General features: G+C 40.4%; 1 protein-coding gene across 6 annotated transcripts in view; it reads right to left on the reverse strand.

Annotated features, from left to right (window-relative positions):
• MARCHF8 (membrane associated ring-CH-type finger 8) overlaps positions 1-12,212 on the reverse strand; it is a 157,138-nt gene extending 144,926 nt beyond the window's left edge. For 2 of the 6 annotated variants that reach the window (XM_055275293.2, XM_063637435.1), the window contains exon 1: positions 10,333-10,681. The gene's annotated coding sequence lies outside the window, so the exon portion shown is untranslated. Of the gene's footprint in view, positions 1-10,332; positions 10,682-11,519 lie in introns of those variants that run through there. The other 4 variants (XM_055275294.1, XM_055275300.2, XM_055275296.1 and 1 more) reach the window with 4 other exon arrangements.
• Positions 12,213-15,238: the final 3,026 nt, after the last annotated feature.

A 15,238-nucleotide genomic window follows, 5' to 3' on the forward strand; every position in this document is an offset into this window, starting at 1 on the left:
CTCCAGACTAAGAATACACCCATAAATGTTCAAAGATATATATACGAGAATGATCACTGTGACACCATTTTAAAAGATACAAATCAGAGCACACTAAATATCCACTAACAGGGGAAGGGTTGAATAATTCATGAATATATGTAAACGTATATTCTTCACTCATCCCACAAATATTTATTGATTGCTAGGTACTAAGTATAGAATAGTAAACAAAACTTAACCTGCAAAGGAATACTACATAATTATTAAAAGAATGTGGATCTGTATGTATTGATCTAGGTGAAAAAGTATATTTCAAAATATTGTATGTAGTATGATGCTACTTTTATTAAAATATCCAGTATAACTAGATAAGACTTTCTCTTTACGTACTTAGAGTATTTGAATTTTTTAGCATTGTGACATTACCTGTGTAGCTCTTTTAAAGACAATAAAGACATATGCTTGTCAGATTGGATAAAAGCAGTAACAAAAGAAAGCAAAAAAGAATGGAGGGAAGGTGATGGCACGCGCCTGTAATCCCAGCTACTCTGGAGGCTGAGGCAGAGAATTGCTTAAACCTGGAGGGGCGGAGGTTGCAGTGAGCCAAGATCGCGCCACTGCACTCCAGCCTGGGCGACAGAGCGAGACTCCGTTTCCAAAAAAAAAAAAAAAAAAGGAGGAAAGGAAAGAATCTTTTTGTAAGTCTCTCTATATAGTAAAACAGGGAAGATGCACATGATTTTCACTTCTAGATTTTACCAACATATATACAATCATATATATATATATATATATATATATATCTTCAAGAAATTCTCTTGACACATTCACAAGGAGAACTAAGGAACAATCTAAATTTTCATCAATGAAAGAATGAACAAATTGTGATCTATTCATACAATAAAACATCATACAGTAGTTATTAAAACTCAAACCACAAAAGCACAAACCTGAGGGAAAATCTCACGTTAGAGAATACATACAGAATAAAATTATTTATGTAAAACTTTTTAAAAAGCAACAAAATAAAACTATCTTTACTTATGGGTAAATATGGACCCATAGATTAAAAACACCATGAGATACCACTTCTCAGCCTAAATATCTGACACTATTAAGTGACAATATTAAGGACATGGAACAAGAACTCCAATGTCTGCTAAGGTAAATGCATACTGGTACCACCATTATAGAAAACAACATATTATATAGAGTGGTAGTCAGAAATCTATAGATAGTCCCCCAAGATTCCTGCCCCTGGTTATTCAAACACTAATTTGAGTATAGCTGTGAAAGGACCATGGAGATAAAATAGAAAGAGTAATCTAGATTATCCCAGTGGACCCAATCAAATCATATGGGCCCTTAAAAGCAGAGAATGGTCTCCATCTAGAGAAGGAAAAAAATATGAGTCAGAGAGATTCAAAGCATGAGAGAGATTCAACCTCCTATCGCCAGCTTTGAAGATGAAGAAAGAAAGAGGGTCACAAGGCAAGAAACATATGGCCTGTAGAAGCTGAGAATGACCACCAGCTGACATCCAGCAAGGACACATGGACCTCAGTCCTACAACCATATGAACTGAATTCTACCAACAACCCAAATAAGCGTGGGAGTTGATTTATCTCCAGAGCCTCCAGAAAAGAATGCAGTCCTACTGACAACTTGCTTTCTGCCTCGTAAGACCCAGAGCAGATAACCCAGCCAAGCCTACTGCACTTCTGACAATGAGATTTTAAAATGTGTGTTGTTTTAAGCCTCTAAGTTTGTGGTAATTAGTTACACAGCAACAGAAAACTACTACTTCTAGAAAAGTTGAAGAAATGTATTATCCTACAACCCAGCAGCTATACACCTGACCATACACAAAGAGAAACTCTTGCCCAAGAGCACAAAAAGACATGCACAATGTTCACATCACCATTGCTCATGATAGAAAAAAAAATGGATAATCCAGTCATTCATCAGTACTACAAAGAACAAATTGTGGAATATTCATAATGTAACACAGTAAGACAAGGAGACACCAATGAACTACAGCCATACAAAAATATGAATGAGTCTCAAATCTCATATGGAATAAAAAAGCAAATGAAAGAAGTTTACCCACAATACAATTCTAGTTATAAAGTTCAACAGCATGCAGGGCAAAACAACACAGCTTAGAGATACAAATGTGGTAAAACTATAGCAATGAAATAATAAAAACAAAATTCAGGGTAGCAATTATGTCTCTGGGAACATAACAGAATGGGATCAGAGAAGAGAGACCAAGGGCATCAAAAGTAATGTAGATTGTTCCTAACTGGTGATTACAGAATAACAGCACTTACATTCTATACATAATTTATAAATATTGTAATATCTACTCAATATTTGAAAACTGAAAACATCTAGATAATCAAACTTCTACATAACAAAAAAAAAACTTTTTTCTTTTCTTTTGCAAAGATGTGTTTGTTGAAAGGAATAATTCAAATGATATAAAAAGTCCAATCTTTTTTTAATCACCTAAAATTCTCACCACCTGGACATAATTAGTAACAATTTGCTTAACATCCTCCTAGGCGTTTCCTATGAGTATACATACATTTAAATATTTTACATAAAATCTCAGTATATATACACATAGGTATATGTTCAGTCTATAAATGCTTTTTAGACCCTTTTTAAAAACAACTGTATTGACATAATTTACATAAAATAAAATGCACTCAAGTATAATGTGAAGTTCTGACAAAAGTGTATAAAAAGTGTATATGTAGTATAACCACCACCCAAAATACAGAGTAATTCCATCACCACAGAAAGTTCTCTTTTACTTCTCTGCAGTCAATCCCCACCCCTACCTATAACCTCAGGCAACTACTAATCTGCTCTCTTAATGTTTTGGTGGTTCTAGAATTACACGTGAATCAAATCCTACAGAATGCAGTGTTTTGTCTGGCTTCTTTTGCTCAGCATAATGTTTTTAATTTCATATAGTGACACGGTGCACTTTTTTCTCCTGAGTAATATTCCATTGTAGACTTGTTGAAAGATTATACTGTTTCCGGTGTTAAGCACTGAGTATTGCTGTACAAGTCATTTGTGAATTTAAGGTTTTATTTTACACCCAGGGGTGTAACGTCTAGGTCATACAGTAAGTGCATGTTTAAGTTAATAGGAAACTGTCAAACAGTTTTCCAAAGTGCCTGTACACTCCTATCAGCAATTTATGTAAAATTCTGATTGCTCTACATCCTCACCAACACTTGGTATTGTTAGTCTTTTTCATTTTGACCATTCTTGTAGGCAAAAAGTTGCTCATAATTATAATTTCCTTTAATAACTAAATATATTGAAAATTTTTAATATGTCTACTAGAATTTCAAATACCTTATTTTGTGAAGTTGCTCCACAAATTTTTTTTTTTTACCGATTTTGCAATTTGAGTTCTCTAGCTTCTTATTAATTTACTGAAGTTCTTTATATATGCTGGATAAAAGTCTTTTGTCAGATATATAAATTGCCAACATTTGCTCCCAATCTATAGTATACTGTTTCTTTTCCTTAACATCTACTAAAGTGCATATGTTTTAATTTTATTAAGTCCAATTTAACATTTTTTAAATGTTGTAGTTAGTGCTTTTTGTACCACATATAAGACTAAATGCTTTCTCCCTCAAATTGACAACAAAACATGGACGTCTGCTCTCACTACTTCTATCATAATATTGGACTTGAGGTCCTCACCAGTGTAACAAGGCAAGAAAAAGAAATAGCACATGATTGGAAGTGAAGATGTAAAACTGTCTTTATTCAATGACTGTATGTGGAGAAAATCCAACCAAAAGACTACCAGAACTAGTAAATGGATTTAGAAAGGCTACAAGACACAAAGACAATATACAAAAATCAGCTGTATTTTTACACATTAGCAAGGAATACCTGAGAAATGATTTTTTAATCCCATTTACAATGGCATTAAAAATGTAAGATATTAAGGTATAAATAAATTCAACAAAATATGCATAGGACCTGTACACTGCAAAACTAAAAAACGTGTTGCAAGAAATTAAAGAACTAAATAAACGGAGAGCTATACCATGTTCATGTACTGGAAGGTTTGATGACATTAAAATAGCAATTCTCCACAAACTGATCTATAGAATCAAGACAATCCCAATTGAAACCACAAGTTGTTTTCTTTTTTTAAAAAAAACTAACAAGCTGATTTTAAAATACTTTTGAAAACACAAAGGACCTATAATACCCAGAAAATTTTTGAAAATAAGGAACAAAGTTGGAGGATTTACACTAACCAATTTCAAACCTCACATAAACTTATAGAAATAAAGATAATAGGCCGGGTGCGGTGGCTCACGCTTGTAATCCCAGCACTTTGGGAGGCCGAGGCGGGCGGATCACGAGGTCAGGAGATCGAGACCATCCAGGCTAACACGGTGAAACCCCGTCTCTACTAAAAATACAAAAAATTAGCCGGGCATGGTGGCGGGCGCCTGTAGTCCCAGCTACTCGGAGAGGCTGAGGCAGGAGAATGGCGTGAACCCGGGAGGCGGAGCTTGCAGTGAGCCGAGATCGCGCCACTGCACTCCAGCCTGGGTGAAAGAGCGAGACTCCGTCTCAAAAAAAAAAAAAAAAGAAAGAAAGATAATATGGTACCGACATAAGAACAGACAGCAAAAGCAACAGGAGAGAGTCCAAAAGCAGATCCACACATACATCACCAGTTGACTTTCAACAAAAATGCCAAGAGAACTCAATGGGCAAAGGATAGAGAAAGAGGAAGAAACTCAATAGGGAAAGAATTACCTTTTCAACAAATGATATTAAAAAACATATATTAGACCAGCTAGCTTGAGCCCAAGGCCTCCTCGGACAAAAAATAAAATTAAAATTAAAAAGTTGTGTATTCATAAAGGAAAATAAAGAACCTAGACCCATAGCTCATACCAAACACCCTATCAACTCCTAAAAATTGATCATGAACCTTAATATTGGAGCTATAAAACCTCTAGAATAAAACATAGGAGAAAATTCAGTAGCCTTTTTTTCACACAACATTTCAGCTATCCTTACATGCTAATAAATACATTTTTTTCATTTTGTCAAAAGTAAAAAAAAAAAATCCTTACAAACTGTGAAAACATGTCTTCATTTCTTAAATGAAATTTCAAAACACCTTCCTTATCCATGTAGTCATACAACATTTCTTCAACTGAAGAACAGAAATATTCAAGGGAAAAGAACAAAAATCTTTTTAACCTCCTTTCACATAGTTCCTACAAGAACAGGTTGGCTTCTATGAGACGGCAGTTTTGCCTCAATGATTCTTTTTTGAGTGCCTTTGCTGAAGTCATAAATAAATAAATCTCCCAACATATTAATACCACTTATAAGTTTTAAATATAAAAGTTACCAGAAAGCCATTACAATATGTGAAATGTTATGTACTGCTATATCGTCTTAAAATTGCCTGTTTTGTTTGATAAAGACTTGTATTATACAGAGATTACACATTTTTTAAACTGTAATAAAATAAATTTTAGCCATTTTAAGTATAATTTATCCCCAGTAATTTACAGAATATCTCAATAAATGTATCATTGACTATTGGTGAGGAATTGTGGTTAACAAAATAATGAATAAAAGAATTCATTATAGGCCGGGTGCGGTGGCTCACGCCTGTAATCCCAGCACTTTGAGAGGCCAAGGTGGGTGGATCACGAGGTCAAAAGATGAAGACCATCCTGGCTAACATGGTGAAACCCCGCCTCTACTAAAAATACAAAAAATTAGCCTGGCACGGTGGCAGGCGCCTGTAGTTCCAGCTACTCAGGAGGCTGAGGCAGGGAGAATAGCATGAACATGGGAGCTTGCAGTGAGCCAAGATCACGCCACTGCACTCCAGCCTGGGTGACAGAGCGAGACTGTTTCAAAAAAAAAAGAATCCATATTATAATTTAGTACTTTAACCACCATAGTTTTCCAGAAAACTAAAATTTAAAAAATACATATTGCAACACTGCTGCTTATGAGTGATTTACTATTGCACACAAGTTACCCCAAAACTCAGTAGTTTAAAACAATGGACACTTATTACCTCATAGTTACCATAAGCCAGAAACCTAGGCACAGCTTAGCTGGTTATTTCTGGGTCAATGTCTATCATGGGGTTGCAGTCAAGCTGCTGGCCAAGCTGTGGGATCCTCTGAAGGCCTCCAAGTATGAAAAGGATATGGTTCCCATCTCAGTCATATGGCTATAGGCAAGTCTCAGTCCCTACCACCTAGGATTCTCCAGGAGGCATACAACATGGCATCTTTGTTAAAAAAATTTCCTTCTTTCCACTAATAGCTTTTTTGCAGGTGTGCAATTCAATAGTTTTTAGCAAATGCACAGAATTGTACAACCATCACCACAATCAATTTTAGAATATTTTCATCACCCCAAAAAGAAACCCAGTCCTCTTTAGCAGTCAAACCCCCATTTTTCCCCACCCCCTACCCCAACACCAGTTCTAGGCAACCAGTAATCTACTATCTAATTCTATACTTGTATTCTGGACATTCCATATAAATGTAATCACACAATAAGTGGCCTTTTGTGACTGTTTCTTTTATCACTCAGAATGTTTTCAAGGTTCATCCATTTGTAGCATGAGTCAGTACTTCATTCCTTTTTATTCCTGAATAATAGTCCACTGCATGGATAGACCACATTATTTAAACCATTCATCAGTTGATATATGTTTGAGTTGTTTCAACTTTTTGGCTATTATGGCTACCGCTACTGTGCACATGTACATACAAATTTTTGCATAGATATATGTTTTCATTTCTCTTGGGTATATACCTAGGAGTGGAACTGCTTTATCATCCCTTATCCCAAATTTAGCCATTTCAAGAACTGCCAGACTGTTTCTCAAAGCAGTTGCTCCACTTTACATTCCAACATGTAGATTCCAATTTCTCCACAACATCACCAACACTTATTATTACCTGTCTATTTTATTATACATAGCCATCTTAGTTTACTAAGATAGTCACTTAGACGGTCACTTAGTAACCGTCTTAGTTACTTCGTTGGTGTGACATGGTATTTCACTGTGGTTTTGATTTCCATTTACATGGTGGCTAATGATGTAAAACATCTTTTCATGTACTTACCGGCTATTTGTATGTCTTATCTGAAGAAATGTCTATTCAAATCCTTTGTCCATTTTTTTGAGTTCCTTTTCATGACTGAGGTATAAGAGTTCCTTAAATACTCTGGTTACTTACTCTGGATACTAGACCTTTAATAGATACATGGTTTTCTCATACCAAACACTGGGGAGCATGTAGACAGGATAAAAACAGGAACTCTCACACTGCTTGTAGGACAGTAAAACAGTACAGCTACATTGGAAAGCAATTTGTATTTAGTAAAGTTACTGGTGTACACATCTGACAAACAACAACTCCAATCCTAGATGTATATTCCAGAGAAATTCTTACCTTTAAAGAAAAACATGGATGAAATTTAGTAACTAATTTAAAAAGTTGCAGGAAAAAAATCCACATAGCATGATGCCATTTATATAAAGTTCAAAAATATGCATAAGCAAACAATATTTTGGGGAGGATATACATATATAACGTAAAATAACATTATCAAGACAGCAGGCCAGGCGCAGTGGCTTACACCTGCAATCCCAGCACTTTGGGAGGCTGAGGCAGGCAGATCACTTGAGGTCAGGAGTCTAAGACTGTCAGGCCTGAGCCCAAGCTAAGCCAACATATCCCCTGTGACCTGCACGTATACATCCAGATGGCCTGAAGCAACTGAAGATCCACAAAAGAAGTGAAAATAATCTTAACTGATGACATTCCACCATTGTTATTGGTTTCTGCCCCACCCTAACTGATCAATGTACTTTGTAATCTCCCCCACCCTTAAGAAGGTTCTTTGTAATTCTCCCCACCCTTGAGTATGTACTTCGTGAGATCCACCCCTGCCCGCAAAACATTGCTCCTAACTCCACCACCTTATAGGTGTTGAGAAACCTGTAAGAACTAATGATAATCCACCACTCTGCTCACTCTCTTTTCGGACTGAGCCCGCCTGTACCCAGGTGAAATATAAACAGCCTTGCTGCTCACACAAAGCCTGTTTGGTGGTCTCTTCACACAGACGCCTGAGACACAGACCAGTCTGGCCAACATGGTGAAAACCTGTCTCTATAAAAATACAAAAATTAGTAGGGCATGGTGGCGTGTGCCCATAGTCCCAGCTACTTGGGAGGTTGAGGCAGGAGAATCGCTTCAACCCAGGAGGCAGAGTTGCAATGAGCCAAGATAGCGCCACTGCACTCCATCCAGCCTGAGTGACAGAGCAAAACTCTGTCTCAAAAAAAAAAAAAAAAGAGGAAGAAAGAAGAAAGAAGAAGAAGAAGAAAGCAAGCAAAGAAATGACAGACACAGAATTCAGCATGCTGGTTACCTTTGAGAGGAAGGAAGAAGTACACAGGAGGTCTCAATGCTATTGGTAATATTCTGTTTTTTTCAGTACATACTCTTATATGTGTGACACATTTAATAAACATTTTTTCAAAGAGCTTCACTGACAACTGAAGGTCTCTCTAATACAGAAAGACATCAGAGCAGTTCAAAGTAAATATAAAGCAGATGAGAGCATCACAGTGAACCAAACACCACACATACACAATATTGTAAAGTATTTTAAATCCAGCAAAGTGTATGCTTTGTAGAACTGAGAAGACAGATTTCCCTGCCCTTATCGGTTTCTTTCCACCGTTCTGTCCACCTCTGTCTTCCTGATCCCACCTTTACCTCTATGTCCAGAATCCACTTCTACCTCCTCCAGAGATTTTCTCTTCAATGTATCAACCTGAAGGGCACCCATCCTTCCTCTCAATTTCCATAGCATTTGTACCTCTTCAAAGCCTTCATCACATTATTCTCAGATTACACGTTTTAACTCCTCTATCAGAAATAAGCACCTGGAGAACTAGAACACCGGTCACATCATCAACCTGGCTCTCCAAACACACCAAATTTTTTGTTGACTATTGATTGAAAAAATGAATTAGAAAATTCAGGCATTTCCAAGTGAGTTAAGAAACTGGTTCTGGCCTAGTTAGAAAGAAAGAAGGAAAGAAAGAAAGAAAGCGTTTAAAATTACACTCCTTGAAAAAGAATTCCAAAATTGAAAACCCTTCAATACAGCAAAGACAAAGCTGACAACAGTCAGATAAAATATAAAATGTTTATAGTGTATACAGTGATAATTTTTCCTATTCACAGGGAACAAAACTAGAAGGCATAAGAAGAACTTTCTGATTACTTGGCATCAGAACAGTCCACGGCTTTAGAAAATGTCTTGTAGTCAACCACAAACCTAAGGAACAGGTAGCGTTGTAAAGTGTCTTTTACAGCGGGGGAAAAAGCACATACCATTTCAAGGCTCAAAAAAATGAGGTTACTTTTAGAAATTTCAGCAATATTTTTAACTTGCTTTCAGATATTTTAAACTACTTACCACCAAAAGTATAAACCTAAACATTATGTGATTATAGCAGAAATGGAACTACTACATAAGGGAAAAAGAAACAAACCACAAGTGAATCAACATCCCTCAAGAACCAGACGCTACTACTGACAACAATTAGGGTTTCTTGGCTGCTTGAATCAATTCATTCCCCGCTCTGCTTTGAGCTGGCACTAATTTAAAGGAGACAAAAATGTTGGAGCTAAGGCTGCCAGATTTAGCAAATATAAATACAGCAAGCCCAGTTACACTTTAATTTCAGACAAACAATGAATCTTTTTTTAGTACAAGTATGCTCCCACGTAATACTTACAGTAAAAATTTATTTAAAAAATTTTACAAAAATTCACTGTTTATCTGAAATTCATATCAACTAGGCATCCTGTATTTTATCTGGCAAACCTAGCTGGAGCCAAAAGGTAGAATAGTAATCCAATTTCCTCATTTTTCCGCAGAAACTGAGAAACAAAGAAAGGAACTGACTTGCCTAAGCTTAAGCCAAAGATCAGGGAAGTAAGTTGGCTTTGAAAAGAGAAAACCTTTCCACTAGGTCACCTCGGGTACCACTTATAGTACATTCCACTTTCAATTCTTGCTCAACTCACAGAAGCACCAAGCAGACAAGGTGTAAAAGGGTATGGTTTCCCTCTTTTAACATTAAACTTCAAGTTTCAGTACATCTCTTAAAACCCTAGTCTCCAAAATCAATTAGGAAACTATGTGTTACTCTTAAAAAAAAACCCTGATAATTTTGTCTACACACTACCACCTCATACTGTTTATATTTTCACTCACCATATGAAACAGGACATCCTTTTCTCCTGAACTCAGTTCTCTCAAAATCCAAAATTCTCTTGCTCCAGGGTCTCAAGTTTTCACACAAGAGCATGTTCACATTATTTCACGACTCTCAACGACTTGAGTTCGCATACTCCTTCAGTTTTCATGTTTTTTAGAGTTTTCACGTTTTTCAGGTATGTTCTTTTTTTTTTTTTTTTTTTTTTTTTTTTTTTTTTTTTGAGACGGAGTCTCGCTCTGTCACCCAGGCTGGAGTGCGGTGGCGCGATCTCGGCTCACTGCAAGCTCCGCCTCCCGGGTTCACGCCATTCTCCTGCCTCAGCCTCTCCGAGTAGCTGGGACTACAGGCGCCCACCACCACGCCCGGCTAATTTTTTTGTATTTTTAGTAGAGACGGGGTTTCACCATGGTCTCGATCTCCTGACCTCGTGATCTGCCCGCCTCGGCCTCCCAAAGTGCTGGGATTACAAGCGTGAGCCACCGCGCCCGGCCTTTCAGGTATGTTCTAACCCATTCGGTTGGCCTCAAAAGTCTTCCATTCCCATTCTGTATCGGAGCAACTAAATCAGCAATGAGGAATGAAGTCTCACTATTACAAACATACACTTACTTCCCCAGGGACTGGGACGCAAGGAAAGATGGAAAGAGAAACGTCTTTATCAGAAATTTCGGGGCCAAAAAGGCCCCGAAGTATGGCATGTGAGGGTTATGCTAGTTGTCTCTCTAATTACATAGCATGCAATCGAACAAAATAGAGAGAAAAATAACAGAAAACTCCACACATGCAAAGAATTCATTTTCCAGATCCCATCAAATTAAAAAATACACAAAACATTTCCTCAACTCCATACAGAGCTCCACAACCTATGACTTCAGGGGTCCTTAAGGGTAGTTAGCGCGGGGATGGGTGGTGAGAATAGTGATAGTGAGGCAGAAAACGGTTCCATTTTTATTTGTTTTTTCAATTTGGGCTTCCAAATAGGTTTTAAGAAAAAAAGGTTTTGTTGCATTAAAGAAACTTGCATTAAAGAAACATGAATACGGTAACATAAACCATTATAACCCCCACCCAGTAAGTTTTCTATTAAAAACTTCACCCAGGTGGACAGCAGTCCGAATCGTTTAAGATGAAAACAGATTTAAAGACCAAAGAAAAGTTAGCAATTAAAGGGCAAAATAGCTACCTATGCTTTCCTTCTGGCACCCCGAATGTACGCAGGTCTCTCGAGATCACACGTCAGACGTGGAAGGTCCTCACGGATCACTAGTCCGAGCTTCCATTTTACAGATGTGCAAACTCAGGTCAAAGACGACGGCTGACGAGCCAACCTCTCACAGCTCCTCAGTGAAAGGAATTCACCTGGCACCCGGGACGGCCGGCCTAGAGCCCTCAGCGCTGACTGTTTCTGCGATTCCTGGTTCCGCTTCGCCCGGCCCCAGGGGAAGACGCGAGCACCGGGGCAGAAAGACCCACGGCCCGGAGTCGCGCTGCCTCTCAGCGGGCTCCACGACGGGCCCGCAGCGCAGTGATGGGTCCTTGGCGGCCGCCCCCGCCCAGCCCAGCCCAGCCCAGCCCAGCCCAGCCCAGCCCAGCCCAGCCCACCTGTAGCCTACACGCGGCCGGCAGCCACACCCCCTACCCGGGCCGGGGGCTCGGCCGTCCTTATTGGCGGCCAGCGGCGGCGGCTGCGCGCGGCGTGGGGATCTCCGATCCTAGAGGCCGCAGGAGTTACCTCAGGTGGGCTCTGAGCTGGCGGCGAGACCGCCCTGTCCCGCCTCCAGCATAATCGAGACGTGGACGCAGCAGGGCCGCACCTCCGCCAGCGCGTCGCCTGTTTACACCCTACGCCCCTCAGCGGGAGGACGCCGACTGGCAGGTCACGTGACGCGGGCGTCACGTGTCTGGCCGAGTTGGGTGGGGGCGTTGCCCCGGCGACGACAGCGCCCTGGGGGCGGGCTGCAGCGGCTGCCGCGGCGCGGCCCTTCTGTGCTTACACGCCTTCGCTGTGCCCAGGCGAGAACCCACTAGGCTTGGAACCGAAAAGACTTCCCCAGCTCTGCGTTTGTCGTTTAGTGTCTCCTGGCCCTTACTACATGTTATTAATATTAGTGTTTTGGAAGGAAAAGGAAATTTTGTCTGGCAAAAGGATGTTTTACTTGGAGAAGAAGATGGAAAATACTTTCTTACCTGAGGCTATCAAACGGGAGGAAAAGCGAAGGAATAAGTAATAACGGTTTTTGCCTTGACAGATTTTTGTTTGCTTTCGCTCCCTAATCTGGACTGGAAGACAGATGCCCATAGCATAGCCTCTCAACCAGAGAAAGCACTTGAAGGAGGTTTATACGACTTCTTACTTTTAAATTGTATTTTAATTTTTATGGGGAATCATCTCTGTGTACATACAGACGTCTAAATATTTGATTCTGCATTCATCTTTTTTTTTTTTTTTTTTTTTGAGACGGAGTCTCACTTTGTAGCCCAGGCTGGAGTGCAGTGGTACGATCTCGGCTCACTGCAAGCTCCACCTCCCGGGTTCACGCCATTCTCCTGCCTCAGCCTCCCCAGTAGCTGGGACTACAGGCGCCCGCCACCACGCCCGGCTGTTTTTTTGCGTTTTTAGTAGAAACGAGGTTTCACCGTGTTAGCCAGGATGGTCTCAGTCTCCTGACCTCGTGATCCGCCTGCCTCAGCCTGCCAAAGTGCTGGGAATACAGGCATGAGCCACTGCACCCGGCCAGATTCTGCATTCATCTTTTGTCCACATAAAACTCTCATTATTCCTCTGTCACTTTCATCACTGTCTACCAAATCCAATTTTCCCACATCAAACTTCCCAGAAATAGTGTCAACCACTGCCAATTTTATTTCTCCCATAATCATGCATAAAAGATGAATAATTTGTATTTCTTAGTAAATCCATGAGTGAATTATAAGCAAATCCTCTCAAATATTCCATAGTTGTTGTGTTGTCCAGGAGTGATCTATCATATAGCTAATCAATTCCTCCCTACAATTCTGACCACTTTGAATTGTTGGCTAAGTAAAGAGCAGATGGTCAGGTTCAAAACAGTGTGCTCAAGATATCCTCTGGATCAGCAAGGTCAAAACATCTCCATTTCTATAACACACTTAGAATACAGTATTACAAAGAGCAGAAAATCATGAATTTTCTCCATTTGTCTTTTACTGTGGAAAATAGGTTATCAAGGCCAGTTGCCATAACCTGGTTGACTCTACTGCTTCTGGCAGCAGGTGTTCCATGAAGGCAGTACCAATATCTTCCATTGGTATAGCTTATGCCTAGACCAGGCTTGTTGAGCCAAAGGGTTGGTTGACTGATCTATGGATATGGAATCCTGTCATCCTTCTGCAGGAAGCGGCAGAACCTTCGTAGTTCAACAGGGATCTGTGAGCTATGCAGGGCCGATAAGCAGCACTCGTGGAGGCAAAGCTAGGGTGAGTCCTGGCACAACCATTACTGTCTAGGCAATTTCCTTAACCTTTCCGAGCCTCTCTTCAGCTATCTGAAAGATATCTACTGAATAGAGTGGTTACGAGACAAAATGAGGTAATGCCTGTATAACACTTTTAAGTGCCCAATACATAGTGTTGGGTAAATGTTAACCATATATGGTCTTTGGCGACGGGGTATTAGTATAGGAGATCGGAGTCCTGAGGGAAAGGGAGCTGACAACTTGAACGTGTCCAGGTCCTGGGTCCAGATTCTTGCCACCTGAAGTGCAGTTCAAGAAGGGATTGCCGGCCAGGCGTGGTGGCTCACGTCTGTAATACTAGCACTTTGGGAGGCCGAGGCAGGCAGATCACCTGAGCTCAGGAGTTCAAGACCAGCCTGGCCAACATGGCCTAGCCAACATGAAACCTTCTCTCTACTAAAAATACAAAAATTAGCCAGGCATGGTGGTGGGCATCTGTAATCCCAGCTACTCGGGAGGCTGAGACATGATAATCGCTTGAACCTGGGAGGCAGATGCTGCAGTGAGCCAAGATCATGCCACTGCACTCCAGCCTGGGTGACAGAGTGAGACTCCATCTCCAAAAAAAAACAAAAATGGGATTGCCAGCAAGGAAACAAAGCACAATTGGGAAGAAACCGTTGCACACAGAAGTAAGGCAGCCAGTAAGGGAATTGCTCATAGGGCATCAGGTGCTCACTCCAAGAGGCATACTCGCCTCGTGGCAACAGCTTAATTCCAAATCCTCCCTGCCTGTGTTAATGGGGACTTCTAATACACTGCCTTTCCTTAGCCTTAGCCCACATAGGGAAATTACCTACCCTCTCCTAGAGTTTGTGGGACATGAAGAGAGAAGAAAGAATTCAGGCTTGAGCCAAGTGATCAGTGTTATCTCCAGAGCCAGTCACACTGACTCCCCACCAAATGGTTAAATACATCAACCCATCAACCATGTTCTCTAGTTTTTTCTTGTTGTTGTTGTTTGAGACAGGTTTTGCTCTTGTTGCCCGGGCTGGAGTGCAATGATGCGATCTCAGCTCACTGCAACCTCCACCTACCAGGTTCAAGCAATTCTCCTGTCTCAGCCTCCTGAGTAACTGGGATTACAGGCGCCTGCCACCACACCCAGCTAATTTTTGGTATGTTTAGTAGAGACGGGGTTTCACCATGTTGGCCCGGCTGGTGTCGAACTCCTGACCTCAGGTGACCCGCCCGCCTCGGCCTCCCCAAGTGCTGGTGTGCCCGGAGTTTGTTCCTTCCAGTGGGTTCTTGGTCTCACTGATTTCAAGAATGAAGCCGCGGACCTCTGCTGTGAGTGCTACAGCTCTTAAAGGTGGCACGGACCCAAAGAGTGAGTAGCAGTAAAATTTATTGTAAAGAGCAAAAGAGCAAAGCTTCCACAGTGTGCAAAGGGAGCCGAGCAGGTTGC

The sequence above is a fragment of the Symphalangus syndactylus genome, chromosome 4, assembly GCF_028878055.3.
Source record: "Symphalangus syndactylus isolate Jambi chromosome 4, NHGRI_mSymSyn1-v2.1_pri, whole genome shotgun sequence".
In the NCBI taxonomy this organism is placed as follows: domain Eukaryota; kingdom Metazoa; phylum Chordata; class Mammalia; order Primates; family Hylobatidae; genus Symphalangus; species Symphalangus syndactylus.